Consider the following 27818-nt stretch of genomic DNA (forward strand, 5'->3'; position numbering starts at 1 on the left):
GCCAGGCACCAGGCACGTGGTCACTGCCTGATAGCTGGCCGCCCAGAGGAAGTCCCCTGCACTGCACTTACTTACCTTCCTTCGTTTTCGATGAAGCCAGACATTTGCTTTTCTGCCTAATTGATTTACGCCTCGGTGTGGGCGCCGTTTGCTTTATCCCGGTCAGTTTGCAGGGAAGCTGTCCTGGTACTTTATCTAGTAGATGCCCAGACCCCAAACCTTGTCCCGCCCAAGAAAAAAAAGGGAGTTGTGACAAAGGCAGGGCAAGTTTCTCTGTGGAAGTAGCTGGTATTTTTCTGAGTAGAAACTTTGAGGAAGGAACCAGCAGTGAATTAAAAAAGCAAAACAAGACAAAAAACCAGCGACATTTTTCTAAGCAGCTGTTATGAGTCTGGCGCTGGAGTAAGACTTTTACATCCATTGCTTCATCTCCATTTACTCTCCAGAGCAATCCAAGTGGGTGACGCTGGGAGAGGTCATGCACCTTGGTCACAGAGATCTGCAGGAGTGGCAGCCAGGGGGCTCAGCTGGGTCATGCTGGACTCTCTGACCAGCCCGTCGTGTAGAGGTCATGCCGGCGTGGTTCTGAATGTGGAGTCTTGGCGACAGGGAAGTCGTGACTGGAAATCAGAGGTGGAGCTGGGAATGAATGTTTGCCGGATGCCTCCGGGGTCAGCCCCCATCCTTGGGCTTTTCCAAGTGGCACTTCGGACTTAGATTCAGTCCTTGAATTTTGGCCGGTATAGACGTTTTAGGAGTCACTAGTGTTGATGTTGGGGCCTGTTACGCGTTGAGTGTTGTGATGGTAAATTTTATGTGTCAATTTGACTGAGAAACTCGGTGCCCAAATGTTTTTCTGAGTGTTTCCTTGAGGGTAGTTTAGTATGCCTTTAACTTTTAATTGGTAAACTGAATAAAGTTGACTGCCTGCCTTAGTGTGGGTGGGCCTGGTATAATCAGTTGAAGGGCCTGATTGACCGAAAGGCAGACCCTCTTCCAAATAAAGGGGAATTTCTGCTGCTTGACTGCCTTCGACCTGGGCCATCAGTCTTTTTTATGCCTTTAGGATCTCAGACTGGAAACATACCATCAGCATTCTCGGATTTTCAGCTTGCCCCCAGCAGATCTCAGACTTGTCAGCCTCTGTAATTGTGTGCACCAGTTCCTTATAATCGATCTCTTACTATGTACATCTCAGTATGCCTTGCCTTGACTAATACAAGTGCTCATTCTGGGCCACTGCCCATCTCCTTATTTCTCCGGTCGGCAGTCATCTGACTAATTTTCCTTTGGACGATGTAAGGAAGTGTCTGAGTCACGGTCTCTTCACTTCCATTGGGTTTCTTCCCTTCTTTATCTCTGAACTCACAGCTCAGTTTTTAATGGTGATAGCTCATTCTCATATCCTTCCTCCTTTTCCAATTCTTTTGAATTTAGGAAAATTTCTTCCCTTTTTCTTTACTTTCTCTAGCTTTTCTGTCCTCCTTTTTTCTCAATAATTCTCGCCCCTCTCCCTCCCTCTCTTCCTTCCTTTCTTCCTTTCCTATTTAGGCTCCCAAATGGCCCTAATGATTGTGGTTCATCATATTCACTATACTTTGGTGTCATTAGACGTCACATGAAATTCTTCTTCAACAAGGCAGCTGGTCTTCCGAGCCCACTCCAGAATATCCAAGAATGTCTGGAGCCCCACTGTTTTCTTCTGATTAAAGCTACTTTTCTTTAAGCATCAGCTTCTAACATGAGTAAAGTATCTCCTTTTGAACCCTACTGCTTTGCTTTAATTTGGCAAGATTCGTAACTTTTCCGTTTGTTTTCTTTGCAAATGTACAGCATGTCAATAATATTTTGTATTGAAACTGCTTTTAAGGGACAGCTGAGAGGGCTTAGCTGCTGCTGCAGGGCCCGCCGCTTTAACGGGAGGCCTTCCTTGTCCTACTTCCCAGTTGTGGTGAATGAATGCCTCCCATTGGTAAGTCGGGGGTGCTCTGCATTTCTTTTTTGTTCCCTTTGCCTTCTCGGCACCTTCCTCATTCATACTTCATCATTCCCTGGTCTTCACTCAGTCCTATCTCTCAGCTTTGATCCTGCCGTACTAGTCCACTGCGAGAGCCAGAGTGTGAGCTCCTATTGGGGGCTCAGCGAGCTCTCTTAAAGTGAGCACCAGTGGAGGTTAGCACTGGACATGGAACCGTGCGTGCCGGCCCTGCCCCTGGACTGTGCGTCTGGGTCGTGATGCACGGGGTGGCCGGAACTCACATGCCTGGATCTCAATAGAAGTCAGCAAGAGGTTGCTGGTAATTTTCAATTGCAGAAATTTTAGCTGAAGGCAGAGTTTGTTTAAAAAACGAAATAGAACAACACCTCCCCCCTCCCCCCAAACCAACCTCTCAAAGATACAACCAACAGAAACCTAATCTCTGTTTTGTTCCCCCTGGGCCCTGGCTGCATTCATTTTCCTGGGTCAGGGAGGGCCGATAAGTTGAGTGGTTATCTGGGTTCCAACTTGAGAAGTAATGGGTGGTAGTCTCAAAGTAACTCTTGGATTTTACAAGGATTTGGGATTTCCTCAGTCTGCTACGAAGAAAGCAGGCCTTTGGGTATTACGAGGAGTTCGAGTGTCTGAGTGTCTGCCAGGTAGACTGTGCTGGGGCAGCATTTGTGACCATAGTCAGAATTCTGTGCAGTTGCTAAAGGTCTGTGTCTCTTTTAATTGGAATTATAGATAATATCGAGCATGGCAAGGGGAAGCTTAATATCTCCTTGATTTTCCAGATTGTTTTCTACAAAATTCGTACCCTGTATGAAGGAGTCTTTCGGAGTGAGCATTGTCCCTCCTTCAGGAAGACCAGAATGTAATACGAAAGAACTGTGGTTAAAGAACATTCTAGAAGACACTCGAACTAACCAGAGTGAAGCTTGTCATGGCATTACAGAATGTGAAAGCTGGAAGGGGCGTATCGATAAAACGAATTCAAACCATTTATTTTACAGATGCGAAACTGAGGCCCTGGAGTTCGTTTCACTCCGTCGGGGTTCACTCATCACCTTAGGCCGTTTCTTACATTACCCTGTGACAGCTGATGTTAAATTCCAGGTGCTGGGTGACATTCCCCATGGAAACGGCACCTGCTCGTTGTGTGCGCTCTGTGCTGTTGAGTCTGTTCCGACTCCTGGCGACTGTGAATGAGCGATGTCCACAGTGCCCTGTCTTCAGCCGCCTCGCCCCTGCAGACCCATGCCTGTGGCTTCTTTTTATGGAGTCAGGCCATCTCATATTGGTCTTCCTTTTTTCCTGTTGCCTTCTGTTTTTTTTTTTCCCAACATTCTTGTCTTTCCCAAAGAACCCTGCCTTCTCGTGATGTTCCCGAAGTAGGACAGGTTCAGTTATGTCATTTTTGCCTCCAGAATGTTTCAGGCTCACCTTGCTGTGGGACCCACTCCGTCATCTTCCTAGTGGTCCAGGGTGTCCTTAGAATTCTCCTTCGACATTATATTTTGAATGAATCGGTTTTTCCCTGTTCGTCTTTTCGCCGTCCAACCTTCCCATCTATACATAGTAAATGGGACTATGAGGATGTGGATGATTTTAGCCTTGGTCTCTAATGACACATCTTTGCTCTTGACGGTCTTTCTTAATTCTCCCATTATTGCCCTCCCAAGTCTCAGCCTTCTCTTGATTCCTTGGCCGCCGTCTCCATTTGAATTGATGACTAGTAAGGTAATCTAAAGCGGTAGTTGTATGTGCATTCTCTTATTCTTCGAAAGGGTTGCTGACACATACTCATTTTTTTATTGTTAAATATTTAATGACAGACTCTCTTTTAATTTGGATGTTAGATCATTATTTATCTGAGGTCCCGATAAGTAGTCCAGTCTCATTTTCCTCAAGCTGACAAATTTCGCTTTTGGTTCTTGTGGGGAAAGCAAATGTGGAATTATTATTGTAGCAATTAGTCATCTACCCTAATTTTTTTCCTTGTAAATTCCCAGAGCATACGCACGAAATTCATTAGTATAGATTGCCTGTGCCTTAAAGTCACTGTGACATTGTAGATATTTCACTTCTCCTTTGAAATTTAATGCAATAAGGAATTTAGCAGAAGCCTGCCTTTATTACTTTTAAATCAGGAAGCTGCGTTCCTCAGTTGCTGTCTTCCTGTGCCGATGCAGGCTGACTCAGCGCTCTGCGTTTTGATGACAAGAAAGCCAGTGCAAATTCTAAATTCTCGTGCCTCTGCCGACGAGAGTATATTAAAGTTGTTTGATAACTGCTGTTATAATTTCCATGGGATAGCTTATCTTTAACGCTTCCCATGAACGCACAAGTCCCGCTGCTGGGAGCTAAAGGGATTAGAATCGACTTTCATGAAATTTTTCACTTAATGAAATCTCATCAATTTCTATCCTCCTGGCTCTTTTAATTTGAGACTGAGGAGGGTCCAAGGATGAACAGTTTACAGACTGCCGCTTCCCTTCGGCTTTTTGGGAGGCTGCACTCCATGAGGTCCAGGTTTTATTAAATATGTTCTAAACGACTTGCATGGGAGCCAGCTCTGTCTGATGTTTTATATTATAAAACCCGTCAGATTTATGGAGCCTACAGTGAGTTCCAAGTCCCAGTTTTGAGGGATTTGCCAGAGAAGTAGGGATACTGTTAGCCTCCTTGAGAATGAAAACTTGGAAAGCTGTAATAATTCGACTCATTATAGAAACCATCACTATCAAATACGATTTTTTTTTTTTTTTTTTTTTTTGCGGGGGTGGTCAGAAATTATACTTTGAAAGCTGCAAGAGATTCACAGCTTGGGACACAGGAGTCTGAGATCTGGGGATTTTATTCCAACGGTGGTAATGGTGTGTTGGGTGAGATTTCTTTACAGGCATTTAAAATGTTTGCAGCTCTTTAGAAGCTGATTAAAATTATGGGGCCTCTCCCCAGAAAAATGTATGCACACGCTATACAACTTTTCCCATTCAGTTTTGAGAGGTTTGTGGATCCCCTGGAGTTTAGGGACTTGTTTTGTCATACATATTTCAGCTTTTGTTCCAGAATCATGGTTGCCTAGTACTGTGCTGAGTCGATGAGCCCCAATAAAAGTTTGGGTCTTTCTTGCTTGTGGTTTCCAGATTCAGTATTGAGGGGTTGACTGCTACTAGAGCATTAAGAAGTAGTTCTTATAAATTAAAAGCATTAAACAAACAGCATTGCTTCTTTTTCATTAAAAAACAATAATAACAACACAAACCTCAAGTGGATTTGCAAGGCAAGGAAAGAGAAGCTAGAAGCAGGAGAGTGTACCGAAGAAATGTTAACGCTTAGTTCTGTATGATTCTATTTTAAAAACCATTAAAAAAAAATCAGGTCTACGGCCATGCTACCCTGAGCAAGTCCGGTCCCGTCTGATCTTGGAAGCTAAGCAGGGTCGGGCCTGGTTAGAACTTGGATGGGAGACCACCTAGGAAGGCCAGGTGCTGTAGGCATAAAAAAATTAAAAAATAAGGGATCATAAGCTGACAAGGTCCTTGCAATCTGTGAGGTCAACCAAGGGTTGCCTCGCCTAAAAAAAATAAAAAAAGTAAAAAAATCAGGTCCTACCTCAAAGGGCCCGGAATTAAACCGGCGAGGATATGTAGCAGAGTGTTCAGCAGGCTCTGAACCCAGTTCTACAAAGCGCTTTGGGCTACGGAGACATCTTTGGCTCTCCAAGGTCATTGTCTTGTGGGAAAAGGTTGCCTCCTCTCACCTCTCATTGTTTTATAATGTCTGGTGAGCTGGCCCTGAGGTGTCTGTTCATTATTTCTTTCCCATTACTAGAGGGTTTAATTATTCCCAGTGACACAAACAGTTGGGGAGTCTGAGAGGCCCGGCCATCTCCCGCACTGGGCTCTCCTGTAACCCATGCTTGTCCATCCTTTTTCCCTTTATTTTTCAGAGTTAAAGTTGTGAAATGAAAGATGAGAGTCCCAGTTTTCTCCTATTTTAGGCAGGGATGCTTTCTGCTTAAATAGCTTCAAGGTTGATGTCAAATGATAACGTATACCTGAAAATTATATAATTGTATTAACCAATGTTACCCCAATAAAAATAAAGAAGAAAAAGTTAAGAAGTAAAAAATTAAAAAAAAAAGATAAAGCCACACAATAAAAAGCTCTTATGGTAAATAAAATTACCTTTATATTAAAAACAAATTTCTTCAAGGGAGTTTAAAGTTGCTTTCATCCCTGAGTAATGTGTATATAGAGAGATACAATTGAATTTGATATTTAATATATTAGTTCATTGAAACATGGATCAAACCTGACCAGTCACTGGAGACCTTGTCTAATCCTGGCTCCTCTGGTCCTTGCCTGTGTGGCCTGGTGTAGTTGGGTACATCCTTCAGTTTATTTTCCTTCCTAAGTCTTAATTAGGTTGTTAAAATTCAGCAATCCAGGGCATTACCTTGATAAAATCTCTCTCCTTGACCCAACTTTATAGTTAGGCTCCTCAAAACCCCCTTTTCGACTAGGCCTCAACTTTGGCCTCTGACTCTCTCTTTGGCCTGCCTAGCCCAGTCTTAGCAAGAAAACCTTGTTAAGCTTTACCCCTACACTCAATGTCTGATCAAGTTTCTCAACCCCAATGTTTGATGTGTAAGTCCTTGTCCTGCCTTTAGCAAGATTCTTATTAGGCTAGCGTAGTGAGACTCTCCCTACTTAGAATGTCTCCTTTTAGTAATTTTTCATTCACGATGATCCCTTTACCCTGGTACATGCTTATAAAATCCCACTTGTCTTTGTATTTAAAGTGGAATTTGATCTCTCTCCCCTATTGCAATCATCTCGAATAAAGTTTTCCTTACCATTTTAACATGTCAGAATAATTTTTTTCTTTAATAATGTCTAAATTCTTATTTGATACATCCAAGGTGGGACCTTGTATATTAGCTAGGGAAGGCTAACTCCTGAAACAAAATCCCAAACACAGTAACTTAGCAAAACTTTATTCCTTGTCTACGTATAGTTCTCTTCCAAATGGTGATTCCATGACCTGGACCCCTTCTGTATTGTGGCTCTGCCATGTCCAACATGTGCCTGCCATGGTCTCCATATTCCTTCGAGTCAAGTCATGGAAGAGGAGAGAGCACTAGGCTTGTATGGGGGAGGACACATCTCTTTCACTAACATTCTATTGGCCAGAATCAAGTCACAGGGTCACTTTCTCTTCAAAGGAGGTTAGGAAATGTAGGCCATAGGAAGAAGGAATGAGTTTGTTGAATACCAGCCTGTGAATTGCCATTTTTAACAAGTGTCATGTGTGATTCGGATGTAAGGGTCGCTTGGTCCACACCTTGAGAAATGCTGTACGTAATGATTGCCAAGTGTTTTCCAGTCCCAGTGGGCTATGATTCTGTCTTGCTGGGAGTTCTTACACTGTAAAGAGCAAGTACGTCCTTTCAAAGTAAAAAGAGAAATTGAACAAACAAAATCACAGTCTAAGTCTGGAAATGCTTGTTGACTTGTTCAGACCGGCTGTTTACATGGTCAGGGTTACCATCTCTTCTTCCCAATGGTCGTGGAGTTGTTTTGCTGTGACTCCTCTGCTTTGGGAACACACCAGGATATTGCCTTATGATGCCTCATTACAGAATTGGGAGCACACGAAATATGCTTGTTTCCCTTGGCAACGAGCAACAGTGGTTGGTTTGTCTTTTGCCTTTGTCTCTTTAAATCCGTCGAAGACGCAAAGGTTTTCGTAACTTTTTTCCCTTAGAACCACTGATCTGGGACCATGAAAACCCTGACAGTGTCTGGTATTGACTTGGTTATTTTTGTTATGATTTTTAAAGAGGCCAAGGATTTGGGTTTATTTTGTGCGAGGAGTTGGGCTCAAAGCAGACACGAGGATGGGGAGGGACAGTGTCGTGATCAGTTTCCCTTAATTCCACCAAGGACCGTTGGTGGAGTAAGAAGAAATATTTGGATCTGTATGAGATGCGGTTTGAACACATTGCAATTGTAAGGGGCAGCTAGATTGCGAATACAGAGTCTTTGAGACTTTTCTGGGTTTCTGATTTCTTGACACCATCAGTTGCAAAGTTGGCAAACATACTATAGGCTAGTGGATGCTTTCTAGATTGAATACCAGTTCTGACACCAACCAATATTAATTAACATTTATAGAATACTTTTACATGGCCTTTTGTTATTATCTTATTTCCTCACCGAACAACACTAGGAGGTATTCGTACTATTTTTATCCCTATTTCACCCGATGAGGGGAACAGGCTCAGAGAAGTTAAATAATGGTACAAGGTTACATTGTAGGTAATAAAGACCTTGTTGACAGCCAGAAGCATAAAGAATTTGTGGTTTTGTTCCTTCTTGGTCTGATTTGTTCTGCTTTAGCCAGTGTGTTCTTAAGACAACCAGTGGTTTTTGCAGAGAGCCCTCTCTCTCTTTTACACATAGATTACATGGTGCAGAAGAAAGTTCTTCCGTTTCCTTTCATGACAATTATGGTTTCTGGGTTAGCATTCAATACCGCCAGTTTTTCGAGGATGTGGATCAAGTCAGCTGTATTTCTCACCAGTATTTACTGGTGTACAGCATGCTCAGAGTGTTACAGGAAGCTCCTAAATGTTAATGGCGGGACAACTGTGGTGTCTTTTGGGGATCATTTCATAGGATATTATCAGTCAAATGCGTTTTAAACGATAGAATGCACTTAAGGCTTCTATTACGCTTCTCATTGGGTCTCGGGAAGATGGTATCGGGTCTGTTCGTAGCCAAGTCCAGTGTTAAACATGGTGCCAACCCCCTCGTGTTCAGCTTCTCCTGGCGAGTTCACGGAGATGGCTCATCTCCCTTCCCCGGTCCATGGCAGACGTCACCAACCAACCGCAGCACGTCGCAACTGGGCGCGACTTCAGGGGGACACGACCAGTCGATCACAGTTAGCATGATAGCGGACAGTAAATTCTCCCTCCGGTCAAACCGTGTCCCTACCTTTATGATCAAGTAACTCAATAATTAATTGAGATCAGCGGTTCTCAACTGGGGAGAAAATTGTTCTCCTGGAGACATCTGGCAGTGTTTGAAGTTATTTTTGGCTGTCACAACTGGGGGTTTTCTGTCGGCATCTAGTGGGTGGAGGTGAGAGATGCTGCTAAACATGCTACGATGCGCCGATCCCCTAGTTCATCCCCGTGACGAGGAATTATCCACCTCCAAATGGCGACAGTGCCAAGGCCGTGAAACCCTGAGTTGCTCTTCGAAGGGTTTCTTAGTGAGGAGGAAGAAACTGGATATCAAAGAGGACTTGGGAGAGACAGCAGAATATCTGGAGGAAAAGATGAGAAGAGGATTAGCTCAACTCAAGGGAGGTCAGCATATAGCTCGATTACTTCCCTCCAGTGTCCTGTTTGAGAAACACGACACAGAGTGTCAGCTCAGGGAGAAGCTCACAAACACATAAGTGGCTTAGGAATGTGGGCACCTCTTGGACCCTTTTGTTGTCGGGTTTAAGGGAGTTAGTAAGGAGTAGGTGATGAAAGCTGCTCCATTCATAAGCATTTGTGTTTTCACTCCCAAAAGGCTGATCTTTTCTTAATAAGGCAATCTGAGATTTCGACAAAGATCTATCTACATGAGGTTCATTTTAAGCTATTGGAAACAATCCGTCCAAGAAGAAAGAAATGTTTAAGTAAATGATGGAATATCAATATAACATGATTTAGATAATTTCTTAATGGCATGGGAACATTTTTAGGATATGTTACATAAAATAAATGAGATAAATAACTGTATAAAATATGATCTTAACTTGGCTATATTCATTCCAAAAATAGACTGAAAGGCTTGCAGTTTCAACAGTGAAGGACTGTTTTCTCTATATTTTCCAGATTTTCTTTAACAAAGGCAGGTTACCTTCGAGATGAGAAAACTGTAAATACAGTTGATCTTTGAACATTTAGGGATGCAGCTGAAAATCCCTTGAACAACCATGCCCATCCACTTATACACATACGTTCAAAGCTTATTTTTTAAGGACAAACTGTATTTTAGAGTTAGCTACAGTGATAAAGTTTCTGTGTTAAAAATAAATGAGTTTATCATTTGGGGATAAGGGTCATTTGTTTATTATCAAGTGGCTGTTATGTGTTAGTCACAATGCTGGACACACTGGATTCTGATAAGTGAATAGATACATTCCACCATAGTAAGTGCTGGTATAGGGATGGGAATAAAGTTTTATGGGACAACAGCACAGAACAGCCAAGTTTCTTTACAGATTAGGAAGGAAGGCTTCACCAAGGAGGTGGCATAGCAGAGTAAGAATTTATGAGGCAGCGGAGGGCTGAGACATACCAGGCCAGTTTTTAAATTGCTTCCTGGACTGTAAATGGGAATTGCCCACTCTGTTCCATCACGTAATCTGTAAATTGCTATGTGAGTGAAAATTACTGATGCTGCGTGTGACAGAAGTATGTGAGCAACCCAGGACTTACTTCCCGACCCTCTTTCTGTGACAATGGATTGATTATTTTCCCAGAATTAAATACAGTTTTCTTTGCATTAATTGACAAGGCGTTTTGTGGTGTTATAACTATGTATTTTTAGAGTGACTAAAAGAAAGCTTTTTGCCTTGTTGCTTTAAACTCTAAGACTAAGCCTTTCAAAGGATAACTTGAATGAAGGTGCTGTAGTTGAATGTAGGTTCCATTGTTCCTCTACAAATAGGTTCAATACAGGCAGGGGACAGCTGGTTGCCCTGACATTCTTGGTGTGAGCCTTGGGGATCACTGTTAGTGAGGTGTGAAGCATTGATCTGCTTGATACTGAAGAACATCTAACTGGTCTGTTTAAGTTGATTTAAACACGAATAGATTATGAATTTAGAAAATAAAATATATGCAGCCCGAGACTTTTAATCATAATGCTTTATTCATTCACTAATGAATTAATTCATTCAGTAATTATTCCTTGAGAGCCTACTCTGTGCCTGGCCAGAGATCACTTGTCTGGCAAACTCTACTCCTTAAAACTACTCAGAGTCCAAAAGGTTAAGGCATTAATACAGATGCCACCAAGAATCCCTGCATCACAAGCACTCTTGGCTTCCTTCTGGAGAGTCACGGTGGGTCCCCTGCCTGCCCCCAGTGCTACGGAGCTTGGGAATCAGAAGAATGGAAGACACAATGAACTATAACTGCTATGAAAGTACACCGCCCGAGGGCTGGTGTTAGGAGTGGTGACAAACCTGTTAGCAAGAGAGGAATCAGAAGTCATTCTAAGAGCACGCCTGAATCGAGGTTAGCGGCGTTGAGAAGAAACCTTTCCAGTTCCTACCTGTAGTCTTCATAGTACTAAAGCATCCCATAATGACGGGTGGCTGTTTGTCATCAAGAAGCAAGTGGTTCTTCTGCCTTCGGGATAGTCTGTCTTTGCCTTGCTCGTTTCAAAGGGCAGGGTGGCACATGATCTGTTTTAGCTCTGTTTCCTCTGCTCTGGGAGACCGCGGGGGGCCCACCTGGATTCCGGCAGCTGTAGGGCTCACCTCATCTGTTTGCAGTCTGTTAGCGGTCACTCTTGTCCTGTGTTCCTGTCCAGTGTCTCCTTGGACACCACCGTTTCATTTATGTTGTCTGTCTTAGAAAATTGTTTCATTTGGGTATATAAATCTGTCCCGTGGTATTTCATCTTGGCTGGAGGTGGAAGTTTTCTGACATGTTTAACAATGCTTTCTTTCCTTTTCAAAGTGGATTTTAAGAAATTAAAAAATGTTGGAATATTTGAAAATATTAAACTTCAGTTACACTTAGGTAAATCCACATATGTGGACTAGCATATTCCCTGCCAACCTTTCATAATCAGGTTGTTTTTGTCTGTGAGCTTAGATTAAGATGTGTCAGGGTGGTAAGTCGCCTTGATGTCATAGCCTAATTAAAACTTCTCTTTTCAGCCATCAGGGGATCAATTCCGTTTTAAAATTTCTACCTCTTTTTCATACGTTTTGAGAAATCATTATAAGAGAAAGGCTCGACTTTCTGAAGTTTGGTAGGCATGGGCCTATCTTCAGACTAAACGTGGGGACCGTAAAACGTAATTGCAGTCGACGTTCAAATTAAATTACTCGATCTGTTTTCAGAGCTTGTATTCACAAACGGCATTACCGATGTGTTAGTTTTCATTCTCTTTATGCCGGTTTGCTCAGTCTAATCACCTGAATATTGTTAATTTGGGCGCATTTCTGGAGATTTTGCCTCTTAAAGAGCAAGGTAATTTAGCTCCTCTGCAAAGTCTCTAATGATACCAATAGCTATAAATGGCAACATTCATGCTGGTGCGTCTTTCTCATCGTTTAAAGGCTGGGATGAAATCTAGGAAAACATGCCTGAGTTCCTCTCTCGGAAGAAGTCTGGCTCTCAATTTCTCTAGTACTTATCCCTGCAATTCTCGTTTACCTACCTTAAGTCGTTTTGAAACATGGTGAGATAGAATGAAAAGAGAAAATAAAAGGCCTTCACATCAGTGTCGGATAAAGACATATCTGGAGAAGTTTTATTTTGTTTCATGTTTCCTTTGCAGTTTCAGTTGGCATTTCTTTGATTGTCAGTAAAGCAGAGCCTCCTTATCGTTCATTTAGCCATCCGAGTTGTTTTCCAACACGTGGGTCTCGTAACTGTCACTCTGCTTTGACAGTAGTTTCTGCACACAGATCTTTGCGTTGGCATTTAAGACCTTCCACAGTCTGATCCCACATTCTTTCCCAGCTCTATCTCCATCACACATTGCATTTTCGCTATAGGGCAAGCGTCTTGATCTTGCTGGGACACGCCGTGTGTGTTAACGCTTCTGCATGTTTGCGTCCACTGTTTTCCTGGGAAATCTTTCTCCCTGTGCCTTCACCGGCTAAGTCATGCATGTTGGGACATCTTCCCAGCCTTTACATGGAACTACTTTTTTTCTTGTCTGGATTCCTATAACTTTCTCAAATAGGCTAGGAGGTGTGTCTGGGAAGGTTGATGGTCAGTGTTCCCAGGAGGGTAATTATAAACCTGTGGGTCAGATTACCTGGGCCCTGTTCCTGGGGTTAGCACTGCCAGTCCACCATACAGTTGTGCAGGTAGAAGAGGAGGGACAGAATATAGACTGTAGAAGGGCATTTGAGAAGATGGTTGAGGCTTTACCATTGAGAAGTTGGGAGCAAAAGAACAGTTAAATCTCTTGTTTATATTCTCCCATTTTTGGCTTTATTTCCTTTTGCCTGGAATAACAGAGAAAGTGTATCGGTTAGGTAAAATGTGGAGAGCTTTTCGCGAAGAATGTGTACAAGAAAAGGGAATCTTGGATTTTTGACAGTTTCACCCCATATTTATTCATGTCTCCAGATTTCACAAAGATGTGAACAAGAAAATAGTCATAAGATCCCATGCAATTCCACACATCATGTTATTTTGCTGTCTAGTGATGTTAGCCATATGTGTGGGAAAGGATTTTATTTATTTAAAACAAGTAAAATAAATACAAGTATCTCTGACCCATCCTACACACCTGCTAAGTGCCGGGCACTGTTGTTGAGCCTTTGGGATGCAAAGATAAATAAAACATAGTCCCCACCTTAAGGGTCATGTCATATAGCTAGCTCAGCTGTTCTCACAGTAGTCCCTAGACCAACAGTGTCAGCAGCTTCTGGGAACTTGTTAGAAATGCACATTCTTGGGCCCCACCCCAGATCTATTGAATCAGACACTGTGTGGGGGTGGGGCCCAGTAACAAGATTTTTAACAAGCCGTCCAGCTGGGGAGAGGCTCATGCAGTATAGCCTGGGCAGAGAAGCTGAACACGTGTCAAGTATATTGGGGAAATGAATTTGATGCCAGTGGAGAGTTAGGCAGGTCTTCAGATAGATGAAGAGCAAGTTGAGTTTAATTGGTGAGTGATTTTTCTTCAGATGAATAAGGGAGTGGAGAGCATTTTCAAGTCACGTAGAGAACCACATGCAAAAGTACAGAGCAATCAAAGGACCTGGTCACTCTGGCAATCACAGTTGTTATCATTGTCATTATGTCGTTATTATTACTATTATTCTTATGTCAGGGGACATGAGATGAGCTAAGCTGGCAGGATCAGTGGCCAGCTCATGCTGAGAAGTTTGGCTTTTCTCCTGGAAAATAACCAAATGGTTTTTTAGCAGCGAAGTAAAATAATACCAGATATGCAGTTCTGTTGCATACACACACACAAAAAGAGCCTTTTAAAAAACTAGAACGACGTTTTTATGACACGTCCAAGACTTAAGCTGAGTGTGGAGGAGGAATAAAGGAAGAATTTAGCATGTAATTCTTACTAATTATAATAATTCTTAAAGAATTAACAAAAAATTTAATAGGCAATATTTTACAGCAGTTTTAGGTTCACATCAATATTGAGCATAAAGTACAGAGATTTCCCATATAGTCCTTGTCCTCACGCAATAGCTTAACCCCACAACGTACAAAGAACTAATACTTACTAATACACAATTATTAATCTTCCCATTCATTGGATGGCAAATGGAAAAGAAGGGGTGATTACTGATGTGTTTCGGGATTATTTTTACAATTGTTTTGCTGTAGAAGCTGAAAATTATATGAAGGAAAAATGTCTTCCTTTTAAAATGCTTTTACTTTTGGATAATGCCCCAGGTCATCCACACAATTTGGAACATCTCGATATAAAAGTTGTATATTCGCTACCAAATACCACTTTCTTGATCCAATCTTTAGATCAAGGCATTATTTCCACTTTTAAGATTAATTATATTCAACAGAGTTTTAATAAAATTTTAGATAAACTTGAAGATAATGAGTCACGTACAGTTACAGAATCCTGGAATAAATACACAGTTTTAAGTTGTATCAAGAATATTGCTTTAGCTTTGAGTGCTATATCAGGAACTATGGTTCTAACAACTAAGGAGGGATTAACTGGCATTAGTAAATAAGTTTCGAGAAGAAGGCTCTGACAATTTGAAGGTAGATGATATTAATGAATTACTGGTTGATCATAAAGTAACTGATAATGAATTAATTCACTTAATTTCTGAAGCCTGTCCTGCTGATGAATCTGACAGTGACCCTGAAGCAGTTTGATTTACTGCAGAAAATATTTACAAAGCTCTTCAACTGGCCACAAAACTGGAAACCACAATTCTGGTTATTGATCCAAACATCTAACGAGCCTTAAAATTTTGAAAAGATTTTTTTACAGATGTTGTAGTGACTATTGAAGAATTTATGAAAATTTAGCAAAAGCTTCAGTTGGAAAAGTTTATCCAAAAACATAAACATAAATAATGAAATCAAAGTAATACTTGCAAATATTTAGAGCAATGAAGATAGTGACTTTGTGCCAATTAAAAAGAGGTCAATTACTTTAGATGACAATACAGACACCGACAGTGAATACAATTTATTTTATTTTTTTCTGAATTTTTATTAGCATTTTTTTGTGAAAATATGTGAAATAAATGTATTTATGTTATTGGCCTACTTCGTTAATATTTTTTTTTTCATACTGGCGGACTCTATGAAGTTTTCTTTTGCGTAAAGAAAAGACCAGTTTTCTTTTGTGTAAAGAAAAGTTGCATGGAATGGATAATCTACATAAATCAAGGGATGGGTGCATATTTTGGATAACAATCCTTTATAAGCTGTGTCTTTTTAAAGTATTTTCTTTCAGTTTGTGACTTGTCTTCTTGTTCTCTTGAGATTGTTTTTAACAGAGTAGAAGTTTTTAATTTTAATGAAGTCCAGCTTTTCAATTAATTCTTTCATTGGTCATGCTTCAGATGTTGTATCTATAAAGCCATTGTCATACTCATCATCAAGGTTTTCTCCTGTTATCTTTTATGGTTTTGGTTTTTAGTTTTCTAGTTTTGCATTTTATTTAAGTCTGATCCATTTCAAGTGGTTTTTATGACGGGCGTAAGGTCTGTGTCAATGCTATTTTTTTTGTATGTGGATGTCCAGCACCGTTTGTTGAAAAGACTGTATTTTCTCCATTGTATTATTGGCCTTTGCCCCTTTGTAAAAGATCAGTTCATCATATTTATGCAGATTTATTTCTGGGATCTGTGTTCTGTTCCATGGATCTATTTGTCTGTTCTTTTGCCAGTACAGCACTGTCTGGATTACTGTTTAGCTGTATAGAAAGTCTTGAAGTGGAGTAGCGTCAGTCCTCCAATTCTGTTTCTGTTTCCTTCAATGTTATTTTGGCCTTTCAAACATATAATCTTAAAGAATATTAATTCTAAAAAAATACATATAGAAAATATGTTGAAAATTTAGAAATTAGAAAATACTAGCAGAAAATCGTAAAGCTAATTCTTAGATCAACGTAGATTAAACTATTGTCTACCTTTCAGGTATACGTTGATGTAGTCTTTTGTTCTGCCTGTTTTTTGTTTGTTTATATTATGTGTAACAAGTAAGTTTAAATTTTAGCTTGATCTTTTCCCCCATTTAATGGGATAAATGGTCGTGTTCTTAAATACTTTATAAGCATTATTTTAACAAGTATTTAACATTCTATGCTGTATTGGGGTTTACTTAACTCTAATTTGCAAGAATTGATAATGCTTCAGTTAGGGTTTGATCAGTGTATTAGTCAAGGTTCTCCAGAGAAACAACTAAAGAGAGAGAAAAATTTATTATAAGAATTGGCTCGTGTGATTATGGAGGCCAAGAAGTCCCATGATTTGCCTGCTGTTTGCAAGTTGAGAATCAGGAAAGCATGTAATGCGGCATGAGCCCAAAGGTCTGAAAACCAGAAGCTCAGATATCAGAGGACAGGAAAGGATAGACATCCCAACCCAAACTGCGAGAGAATTTGTCCTTCCTCTGTCTTTTTGTTCTATTCAGCCTCTCCACGATTGGAAGATTGGACGATGCCCACCACAGGGAGGGGATCCATTTTACTCTGAGTCTTCTGATTCAAATGCTAATCTCTTCTAGAGACCCCCTCACAGACACTCACAGAAATGCAGTTTTAGCAGCTGTCTGGGCATCTCTTCGATTAGTCGTGTTGACACATAAAATTAACCATCACAGTGAGGGTTATGGAAGAGAGATTTATTTTGGGAATTTTACCTTGTACGCTTGTGGGAGCCGGAAGAAGCCTCGGAAGGCTGTTGTGTCTTCCTCTAGTTGGGCTTGTAGTCAGAAAGAAAAGCCACAAGTGGAGTCCAGGGAGCCAGGACACACTGGAGCCCGCATCTTTCTTTCACTGCGTCTCACCTTAAAGACTTGGGGTGACTTGCAGAAGACCCCATGCCCTTGCCCTTGGAGCTACATATGTTCTTGGTTTAGGAAGGACCGCGGCCCCAAGGCAGCACCACATGGAGTTCACCACCCTGACATCCCATCTGCTACTCTACTTGTGCTTTCATATCCTGGGCTAACTCACCTTGTGGATGACTAAGCTGGTACCATTCAGGAGAGGGAATTCTGGGAAATGTAGTTCCCAGTTAGCTACGATGACATGATACAAAAACCCCGGTGCTTATCTCTAATTCTCGTTCTACTGTTTGAAATACCGCAGTGGATGTCTTTATTTTCATATGGCACTTTTCCTGATTTTTGGATCATTTGGTTAGGATAGATTCTCAGAAGAGGAATTATTGGGTCAAAGGGTCTATACATTTTAAAGAGTCTTTACACATTGCTGATTTACTTTACACAAAAAAGGTTGTTTTCGTAATGCTAGCCGAGTAGACTGTGACAAGTCACTGCACCGTGCCTGGTTCTGAGCATCGCATTCTCTCCTGTAACATCCTGAAGTTTCCATTTGAATTGTTTGTTCCCATCCTTGAAGGTGAAGGTAAAGGTATTTTAAAAAATTAAATCAAAGTTGCAACAAGTAAAGACTGATGGAAGGCATGTGCTTTGAACCTTGACAGTCAGTTAATGGATATTGTAGGTAACAGGTAAACCACCCTCTCCTATTTTGGGGACTTGCTAATTGTAATAGCAATAAAATGAGAGAGCTAATTAGCTGAAACAGATATAGGAAAGAGCGGTAGCAGCTGCATTGAAAGTTAGACACTCATTTGGTACAAAGTGGCAAAGTTCTCTGGAGCCGCAGCCAGTTTCCATGGAGCATTTTAGGATACGTTTTGCTTGCAAGAGAACAATTACTTGCTGTTTCTTTTCTTTCTATTTTTTTTTTTTTTTGCTCCCTAAGAGTATACTTTTAATTGTAATTGGCGACCTCTATTCCTAAAAACATAATCTGTCATTTTAATTTCTCTCGGTACTTGTCTTGTCCTCTGTAACATCTGTCTCGTTGATTATAGCCTCCAGCTCTTATAAAAACCTCTTCTTACTATGCAGATGACTTTTCTTTCCAGTTAATTTTCACTAGGAACTGGCATGAAAACCCCAAACTTCATGAAAACCAAGGTTAAAAACACATGTGTCAATGACGATGTAAAGCAGAATGTTTGGGTATCTCCGTATGGTGGCGTTTGCCAGTAGGGCTTACCAAGGGAATCGAATGAGCTTATGCATCAGATATTAGGCCAAATTCCACTGATTTCTGAATTTTAAGTCATATTTAATATCCTTTAAAGAATGAACCACAGTTGGCGCCTTCTACGCCCACGATCAAGCTGCCAACCCACTGACCCAGTTTTAACATAAATCAAACTTTTCATAAACCATAAAATTTGAATATGCATGTTTTCTAACTCAAGCTAAAATGAACCGAGATTTATTCGCTTGCGATTGGGTGCTTCGTTCTCCCGAAAACGGAATGATTTCATGGAGCTCCGAGCCCATGAAGTTAGCTTCCCATTTGGAGAAAGCAATGTGGGCTAAGTGTTCATTTCTGCGCTGGCTTCTCAAAGTGTCAGGGAGGGGTCTCTGGGACCGACATAGCACCAACATCTCCTGGGAGCTTGTCAGAAACGCAGAATGTCAGCTTTGCCTAGGGGGAACCAGGTTCCTTTCCGCCTTGAACGTGGTCGATTCCTGTGCTCGGTTATGCCTGAGAAGCCCCGTCCTGGAGACGGCCGCCTCACCTGCTCTGCGTCACCTGCTCTGCACTTCCTCTCTGCCGGGCTTCGTTCCGGGAAGACTCAGTCAGACTGGTCGAGTGGCCACCATTTAATTGATCTGTGTGTATTCGTTGGACTTGAGAGGTTTGTTGAAATTCTTGAAATTCCCCAGAAGCAGCGACTTTATCCCTCTGATCTCCCGGTTAGTGAAGTCTGATCGAGCGGAGGCTACTCTCCGTTTTTACCTGGCATTCCTCGGAGTCCGGGAGGGCCATGCTGGAGAGTGTGGCTAGGGCAGGAGTCAGGAGACTTGTTGGATCTTTTTAAAAATGTATCTTTAATTTTAGTAAACTACACATAACATAAAATTCAGCAACTTAACCAGTTGCCAGTGTATGGTTCAGTGGTGTTAAGTACATTCAAATTGCTGTACAACCAATCTGCGAAACTCTTTTTATCCTGAAAAATGGATACTCTGCCCATCAAACCCTCCCTCCCCATTCCTTCCCTCCCTGAGCCCCTGTTGTACGTTGTACTCTCTGGATTGGACTATTCCGGGCTCATTATATAAGTGGAACCATACACTATTTGTCCTTTTGTGTCTGGATGCCTTCCCTGAGCATCACGTCTTCGAGGACCATCCATGTTGTAGCATGTGGCAGAATTTCTCTCCTTTTTATGGCTAAATAATATTCCACTGTATGAATAGATCACATTTTGTTTATCCATTGAGCTGGCGACGGACACTTGGGTTGCTTCTGCCTTTGAGCTGCTATGCATAATGCTGCTGTAACTGAGCCAGCCTCGACTGCCCAGGGGACCTTGGAAAAATCACTGAACTTCTGCATCTCAGTTTCCAGTGCTTTAAAAATAAGCAGCTTAGACCTGAGGTTCTCATGCATTCTTTTAAGATCTGGTTATAGTATACTAAAAAAAAAAAAAAAAAAAAATCAAACCTATATTTATTTTTAAAAATTCATGTATTTTCTGAAAGATTACCATGGTTTCTCCTAATGATACTAGTTACCTTTCTTGAGCAGATTTAATTTTTTAATATCCATAATGGCAGGGCTTGTACAATTAAAAAAATAGTCTTATTGAGCTATAATTCATATATTATGCAATTCACCCATTTAAAACCTACGCCCCTCCACAGATAATTACGAATCTACATACTATCCCCATGGATTTTCCTATTCTGGATATTTCATGTAAATGGGATCAAAAAAATATGTGGTCTTTTGTGACTGGCTTCTTTTACTCAGCGTAATGTTCTCAAGGTTCACGGACAACTTTCTGTGGTGTCGGCTGGTCTCACGCGTGAGGGACTCCATATCCAGTCATATCCCCGCCAGCCGGGTTGAGGGCTGGGCCTAGAGACACAGCCGTAAACACCAGACACAGCCCCGGGGCTGCGAAGAGCCCTCAGTCCTGTGGGGGAGGTGGCCTTTTAGTGAATCGTTACACAGATATTCACCATTAAGTGGAGAAGTGGGATATCCTGAAAGCGTAGAATGTGCCTTCATGTTCACATCTTCAAGATGCAGCTGTCCACAGATCTCATATCTGGACATCCCTTCAGTCGGTGTTTATTAAGTGGCTCTCCTGGGTGGCGATGATGTGGTCCAGGGTGAGACTCAGCGTGTGTCCCTGGGAAGCTCGCCCTTCCTGCGGCAGATGGCCACCTGTGCCGAACGCTGGTCCAGAGCGATGCGGAGAAGGGGTGGTGCTCCCCGGAGCAGTCAAGGGAATCTCTAGGGAGCGATGATGATGCTTGGTGGGGATTTCGAAGGATGAGCACCGTTTCTCTGGGAAGCCACTGTGTGCGCGGGGGAAAGGACGTAGTCACACTGGGGGTGGGGCACCGAGGAGCCAGGTGTGGCCGCAGCGTGGGAAACAGCTGTGAGGAGGAGGACGGAAGGGCAGGTCGCTTCCAGTGCAGGAAGTACCTTAAAGCAGAGGTGAGCAGCTTTATCCTGTAGACCTCAGGTTTTCAACCTTTAATCCGGGTGCGCTCACCCCCGCTTGCGGCAGCTGATGCTTTCCCCTCCTAACCACGACTCACACCACGAGCGGTAGAGGAGGCCCTTTTAGAGGGCACCCGAGTCTTCTGGAGGGAGCCATCTGCACTGGGGTGTCAGTGCTGAAGGCGGGGTTTTTAAAAGTGGTAAACGGTCTGCCAGTTCTTGAAGGTTCACCGGGACATGAACACGAGAAGTCGGGAGACAGCAGGAGGGGGCGGACTGGTGCCTGCTGCTCTAGGGTAGAAAGTTTTCCTGGGCCCAAAGCTGTGAGTGGAGAGGGCCGAGGGATGCCAGGAGCCGTCTGCCATTTATGGGTTGTAATGGTCATGCCGTGTTGCTTGGTAGTAGATGCGAGATCCGGGGCCCAGTCCATCGTAGCGTCAGGGCCTGCCTGCTTCGCCTGCATCACCGGCCTTGTCCTCTAGGATTCTGTGAGGTGATCGAAGACGTTGCGGCATGCCAGGCCCAGCCACGACTGTTTCAGGGCAGTCGACTGTTGTGCTACGTTTCGATGCATTCGTACCCAGGACCATGTGTAGGTTCCTCTCTTTGTTCAACATTTATCGCATGCCCTGTTTCTGGTCTGTGGGCATTCAAAGGCAGGCACATTCCCACCCTTCGGCAGCTCACACTGTACTCAGAGAAAGAGCACAAATTTGCAGACTTCAGAGTTGGAATGTCAGCAGGCTGCGCTGGCATGTAGATCCAAAGAAGTCGCCTTGTCCTTGATGATTAAAGCCCCCATCCTTGCTCCTCTCTGGGCCAGTGGAACCCTTCTTCACCTGCAACGCCTCCCTCAGGATTTCTGTAGCTTCCCGGAGAATAACTCCCCGTTATCGAGTGTCATCTGTGGGCTGCACGTTTTAGTTCTTGATCTCATTTAATTCCCATTTTGCAGAGGAAGAAGGAGGAGGCTGGAGGTGTTAGTTACTTGCCCAGGGTATCAGATACGGTCAGGCCTGAGCTGGACAGAGTAGAAGCTCCCACGCTGCTGTGCCCGGCCGTGACCGTGGAGGCCGAGGGAGGAGCGCTGAGCCTTCGGCCTGCGGTTACCCAGATGAGGCTGCTCGATAGGGCCTGGGAGGCCTGGGACACAGCTGGGCTTCAAAGCCACCTGAGTACATAACCTCGACCCCCTTTTCTTTTTTCAGCCGCAGTAAAAGAAGAGACAGTCCTCAGAGGCCACGCCTCCCCGCGGGCTCCGAGGGCCCGCGCTTTGAGACGGAGCTCCGCGCGGAGCCGGGCGCTGCGGGCGTGAGCGGCCGCCTTTCTTCTCCGGCGCGGTGTGTTTGCCTCTGCATTTCTAGGGGAGCGCCCCAAAGAAGGTTGTTTCTCGGCTTCTTTTTCATTTGGGGTGACCCCTCTCACTTGCTGTGTTTGAAGCTGGGCTAAACTTCTTGCTGAACTCTCCGTCGACAGCTTCCGTGGAGCTGGCCTTCTGGAAGGCCGCAGAGAGGGGCCTGGCCTCCCGTCCTCAGGCGTGGGCTGTTCCTCGCCAGGGCCTGCCGCAGCACCCCTGGGTGTGCTCACATCCAGGGTGGGAGCTTGTTCGAGTGGGCAGCAGTTTGGTTGGCGTTCGGGTCCCTCAGCATCTGTCTCGCCCTCGTCTGGCTCACAGCAGTCGCTGGAGGGCACCTTCTCGGTCAGACAGTGCCGCTCTGCTCAGACCCGCCCTGTGTTTTAACCCCCGGTGTGAAGGTGCCCACAGTGGCTTCTGGGCTCGACAGGAGCTGCCCGCTCCCTTCTGCCGTTCGCGCCTCTCTTCCCCCACGCCGGCTGCTGCTTGGATGTGCGAGGCGAGCCCTGCCTTGGCTGCTTCCTCTGCCTGGAGCACTCTTACCCGGGGTCCCTCCGCCTCCTCTAGTGTGGGCTCCGTTGGCTCTCGCTCTCAGTGAGGCTGTCCTGAGCCATCTTGTTGAAAACCGCGAGCAAAGAGTCCACTGTGTCCCTGAGTCTGAAGGTAGAACGTGGCCGTGAACGTCTGGCCCATGGCAGGGGCTGTAGGTGTGACCTGGCCGGCAGGTGTTCTGGGATACGTATGCATCTGTCCCCTGCTTGGTGGCCAGAGCTGGCTTCTTGCATTTTGTGGCAGAATCCCTGTTAAAGGCCACGCCTTTCATTCCTGCGACGTATGGTGGTTCAGCTTCAGACCAGGGTCTTTGCTTGGGTCACATATGAAATGTTAATGTGGTTCACGTTAGGGACCACTACCAGGTGTTCCGAAACTGCCCGCCTCTGAATCGTAATGACGTCGGAAGAGTCCTGCCTTCCAGCCTTGATGCCCTCTCGGGCTTTTAGGTCTGTGGCAGACTTCCATTCTCTAATTTTTAAAGGGCTCATTGTGGGGCATGTGCACTAAATTAATTCCTAAGTTTGTCTGGGCTTTTTTATGGAAAGTATTTAGGCCTCACAAGCCAACAGAAGATTAGGGCACCTGCTGCAGGGGCCTAGGTTTCAGACAGAATGAGACATGGATGGGCTGGTAGTTAGGGAACTTCTCCCAGTGCTGCTGCAAGCGGCTGTTTACGGTTCATGCTCATCAGGTTTTAAGGTGGGAGGAGTGTCAGTTCGGACCCCCTGCTCTTTCTCTGTTTTCATCGAATTTCCTCATTTCTGACTTCAGGGGAAGCAGGGGAGTCGCTGTGGGGGCACCTGGGAGTGAGCATTGTCTTCAAAGAGCTTACAGTTTACTGGGGAAGGTAGACATGATCACCAACACTTACAATGTGAGCCTTTCTATGTGTCAGAGTACAAACGGTCCCTGACTTACGATGGAGCGAAAATGACATGCCCTCAGTAGAAACTGTACTTCCACTTTTGGATTTTGATCTTTTCCTGGGCTAGTAACATGCGGTAGGATCTCTCGGGATGTCGGGCGGCGGGAGCTCCGTCGGCTGTGTGAACACGAGGGTAAATGACCGACAGCCGACAGTGTCTTCTCTGTGGTAGATGATTTTGACCAATGGTGGGCTAAGGTTAGTGTTCTGAGGATGTTTACGGTAGGCTAGGCTACACTAGCAAGAATTGGGGGTGGAGGAGGTGGCTCTCTGACCACACGGCCTACCTTTAAGATGATGCCAAAAGTCAAGAAGCCTAAGTAGTCAACCTGGACATTTGATTTGGACCTTACTCATCCAGTAGAAGCTGGAATTTTTGATTCTGGGAGTTTCGAACAGTTTCTATGGGAGAAGGTTAAACTCAATGGAAAAACTCCAAATCTTGAAAATATTGTTCACACTGAACGCTTCAAGCATTAAATCACAGTTGTTTCTGAGAAATAGTTTTCTAAAAGGTGTTTGAAACCAAGAACTATCTTGAGAAGAACAGTCTTCATACAAGGAAGGAAGCTTATGATCTTTGTTCCTTTCAGGTTAGCCAGGTAAAGATGGATCTGAGTCTGAGGACTAGGCGAAGCCTTGTAGGGCTTTGCTTACTAATAAAACGAACGAAGCATATGAGGGAAAGGAACATCTAGAAATGGGCTTTGAGTTTATCAGTGAGTAAAAACCATTATACTCTGAAAAAAGAAAAAAAAGATTGGGGGAGGGGCCTTAGGGACCCGTGCGGGTGGGGGAGGCTCCCCGGCCTGGGTGAGCAGTGTGACAGTGCAGGGCTGGGTAGCAGAGGAGGGTTGTCCTGTGGGGCTGTCGTGTAGGATTTGGGAGGCGCTGTGTGGGAGGGAAGAGGGTAAGTTTACTTGGGGTCATGCTGTGGAGACCCTTCTGAAGCCAGCCCTAAAGAACTTGAATTTTACCAGCAGAAAAATGAGAAACCACCGCAAGTCTTTCAGTATAGGAGAAGGATATCTGTGATCCTTTAGAGAAATCCCATGGGGAAGGCCGGTTGGTTGGTGGTCTAGATGGCAAGGAGGCCTGTTCGGAGCTCGTTTCCTTATCTAGGTTAGAGGTGAACTTGACCTGGGCAGGGAGTGAGAATGGTCATGGGAGAGAAGGGTGGAAGTGAGCGTGAAGAGAAGGCATTCTGTTGGGTCGTGGCCGCAAACGACAAGAGAGACCAGCTCTCTCCCAAGTCAGGAGCTCAAAAGACCACATTTCCTTCGCTAGCTCGCAGAACAGTCGCAGGGCCCTTCGAAGGACATCAATACGGAGAAAAAGGAGAAGAGGCTGAGGATGTTTAAACCGGAAGAGGCAAGAGCAATCCAGTTGTTCCGTCACGTGACGGAGGAATAATCTCAGGGAGCCAGAAGAGCACCCTGAGAGGAGGCAGAAGGGGCCACTGTCCTTGCAGAAACCGTGGTTCGTTTCTCGCAGCAGTAACTGATTACCCTTGTCCCCAATTCCTGGATTAGAAATGGGAGGGGAAAAGGGGGCACGTCCGTCAAGGTTTTGCACATGGCCGTCCTGGACATTGAGAGAATATTGTAGAGAGCTATGACTTCTAGAAAGTGATTCGTTAATAAGCTTCATGGGTGTACTCATTAGATCGTTAACTTCGTTTTCATCGCTGGAAGGAACACCTGCTTCAGTGACAGCCTTCAATAGTATTTTTGGTGTTGTTAATAAGATGATAATATTATCCTGAATTCTAGTTAGCTTTACTAAAGATTCCGAGCCTTGTGCTAAGCACTTCGTAAATGTGTCTCATGCGGATGGAGTTCTCTCTCTTTGGGGCCCAAAGGGTAGAAGACCCTCTACATCTGAGGCTTTCCCCTTCGTTTTGTGTCAAGTGGAAGGAGACACTCGTTGTTGGGAGAGTCACACCGGACATTCCCCATCTCCCAGATACACCTTTGCTGCTGGCTTCCTGCCTTCCTGGACCCAGCGGATCCCCTGACCGCACGGGTCTTTCTCAGGGGCCATTCGTGTAGGAGGCCTCCTCAGAGCAGTTGGTGATTTTGAATCAGCAGTAGCTTTCTTCTCCTCTTGTGTTTAAACCAGAAGAGACGGTGTGTGTCCGTGTGCACATTCTGGGATTCTCTTAGTTTGCTTGATAGATTTGTTTGGACGTGACCTTTTCTCAGTTCCTCTTTCCTGGGTTTTTGCCTGCTGAGGCAATGATCCTCGGATCCCATCCATCTGCACTGGTGGCAAGAGAAGAGAGAATTTCTCTTTCCTATGGTCCAGGTCCAACCGCGCAGACACCTGTCCTTCAGAGGCTCAGATTGTTCTGTTTGGTATCACTTCCTGACGCGGAGACTTTATTACATCCTAGTTCTGGAAGTCATCAAGTTGGATGTGAGACAAGGAGGGGGAGGTGGGGGGGTCCTCGGCTGACCTGGGACGCTTTTATCGACTGCGTACCGGACGCATAGCAAGGGCCTTTCCCCTACCTCCATCCGCAGTTGGCCCTGTTACCAAGTGTTTCCCGTTTGTGGTTGATTCTTTCTGAGAGCTTTTCATGTCCTTTGGGATTCTTCACTGTTAGATTTGAGAAGAAAAAGGACAGCTTCTCTTTTAAGTCTGATGAAAACCATCTGAGCAAGACGTGCGCGCATATGCTGTAGATCTAGACTCTGAACGGCCCCCCTTGCGGTTAAGGGGATCCGTACGTGGAAGGGAACGTTTACATTGGGATCCTTAGACTGTGTATCTCCATGTTACAAAGAAAATTGAATTCTGACCATTTCGGAGGCTGGTCGGGGTGTTTTCTCTGCAGCTCTGGCACTTTCCCTCGTGCTTTCGGAGTGGCAAATCCACGGGCTCCTGACAGCTCTGCTCCGGAGAGATCCGCTGATGTGGGGACGAAGTGCACAGCGGAGGCACCAAGTCCTAACTCTCCAGTTAGGCGCTTGCCATCTGCCCGATGTCATGTCTGCAGTTCCGCAAACTTGGAAAAATGCTCCCTGCGCACTGCTCCCGTTCAGCAGGGTCGTTCTGTGGATTTTCCAGATGTTGAACTTGTGCGGGCGATGTCGCCCCAGCTGGTGTTGTGGAGGGGTGGGGGGTGGGGTCGGGGGACGGCGGCGGCGCTGGCTGAGTCATGCTCACGCCTTTGGGATCCAATCTCCGTCTCATTTAGAGGCAGGGACCCTGTGGCGGGAGAGGGCGCTTGGTTTGTCTGTTTGCATATCCTTTGCCTGGCCCTTCCCCAAACTGAGCTCCGGACCTGGTGTCAAGTGTAAGCACATACGTGATAGGAAGACTAGGCAGCTCTAGACATCATATCTTACCTGCTTTTTTATTTCAAGGGTCAAGATGATAATCCATTTTGTAATGTTCCTTCCTCACAGACAAAGATGGGGACATTTGTGGTGGTGGTGGTGGGGGGTGAGGGGAGCAGAGCAGGACAGAGTCCACAATGAAAGGTACAAGAAAGGTACAAATGAGCATGTAGGGAAGACCTACCCATCAAGACACGGAAATGTCCGAGAAAGGAACATTATTATATTGATTATCATCTTGTTTCTTGAAAAGGACAGATGAAACATGCTTCCCAGTGCCGCCCAATCTTGCATTAACTGTGTACTTAGACTTGGTGCCTAGCGGATGGCAAACCACAAGGCCATAGGCCAAATGGGGCCTGCTACCTTGTAAATAAAGTTTTTGTAAATAAAGTTTATTGGAACTCAGTCTTTTCGTTTATTTATTTTGGGGGCTGCTTTCTCGATTTAAATGGCACAGTTGACAGAATAAATGGGTCCCTAAGCTTGAAATATTTCCACTCTGGCTTCTTACAGAAGGTTCGCTGATCTTTGCTCTTAATCCACCTTTATCTAGACAGTGGAATCTGGGAATCCCCTTTATTTAAAATCTCTGGGTTTTGATATTTCCTGCTTTGTGATTTAACCCATGGCTCCTCCTTGGCCCTCT

The 27818-nt window shown here is 44.2% G+C and overlaps 1 protein-coding gene and 2 pseudogenes across 5 annotated transcripts in view; all 3 read left to right on the forward strand.

Moving 5' to 3' along the window:
- Nucleotides 1–27818, forward strand: part of TIAM1 (TIAM Rac1 associated GEF 1) — a 321420-nt gene that overhangs the window by 72368 nt on the left and 221234 nt on the right. The gene's annotated exons all lie outside the window — the stretch shown is intronic.
- Nucleotides 5366–5484, forward strand: LOC118602628 (annotated as a pseudogene).
- LOC118601782 lies at nucleotides 5523–26920 on the forward strand (annotated as a pseudogene).

The sequence above is a fragment of the Rousettus aegyptiacus genome, unplaced genomic scaffold, assembly GCF_014176215.1.
Source record: "Rousettus aegyptiacus isolate mRouAeg1 unplaced genomic scaffold, mRouAeg1.p scaffold_m13_p_4, whole genome shotgun sequence".
Taxonomy (NCBI): domain Eukaryota; kingdom Metazoa; phylum Chordata; class Mammalia; order Chiroptera; family Pteropodidae; genus Rousettus; species Rousettus aegyptiacus.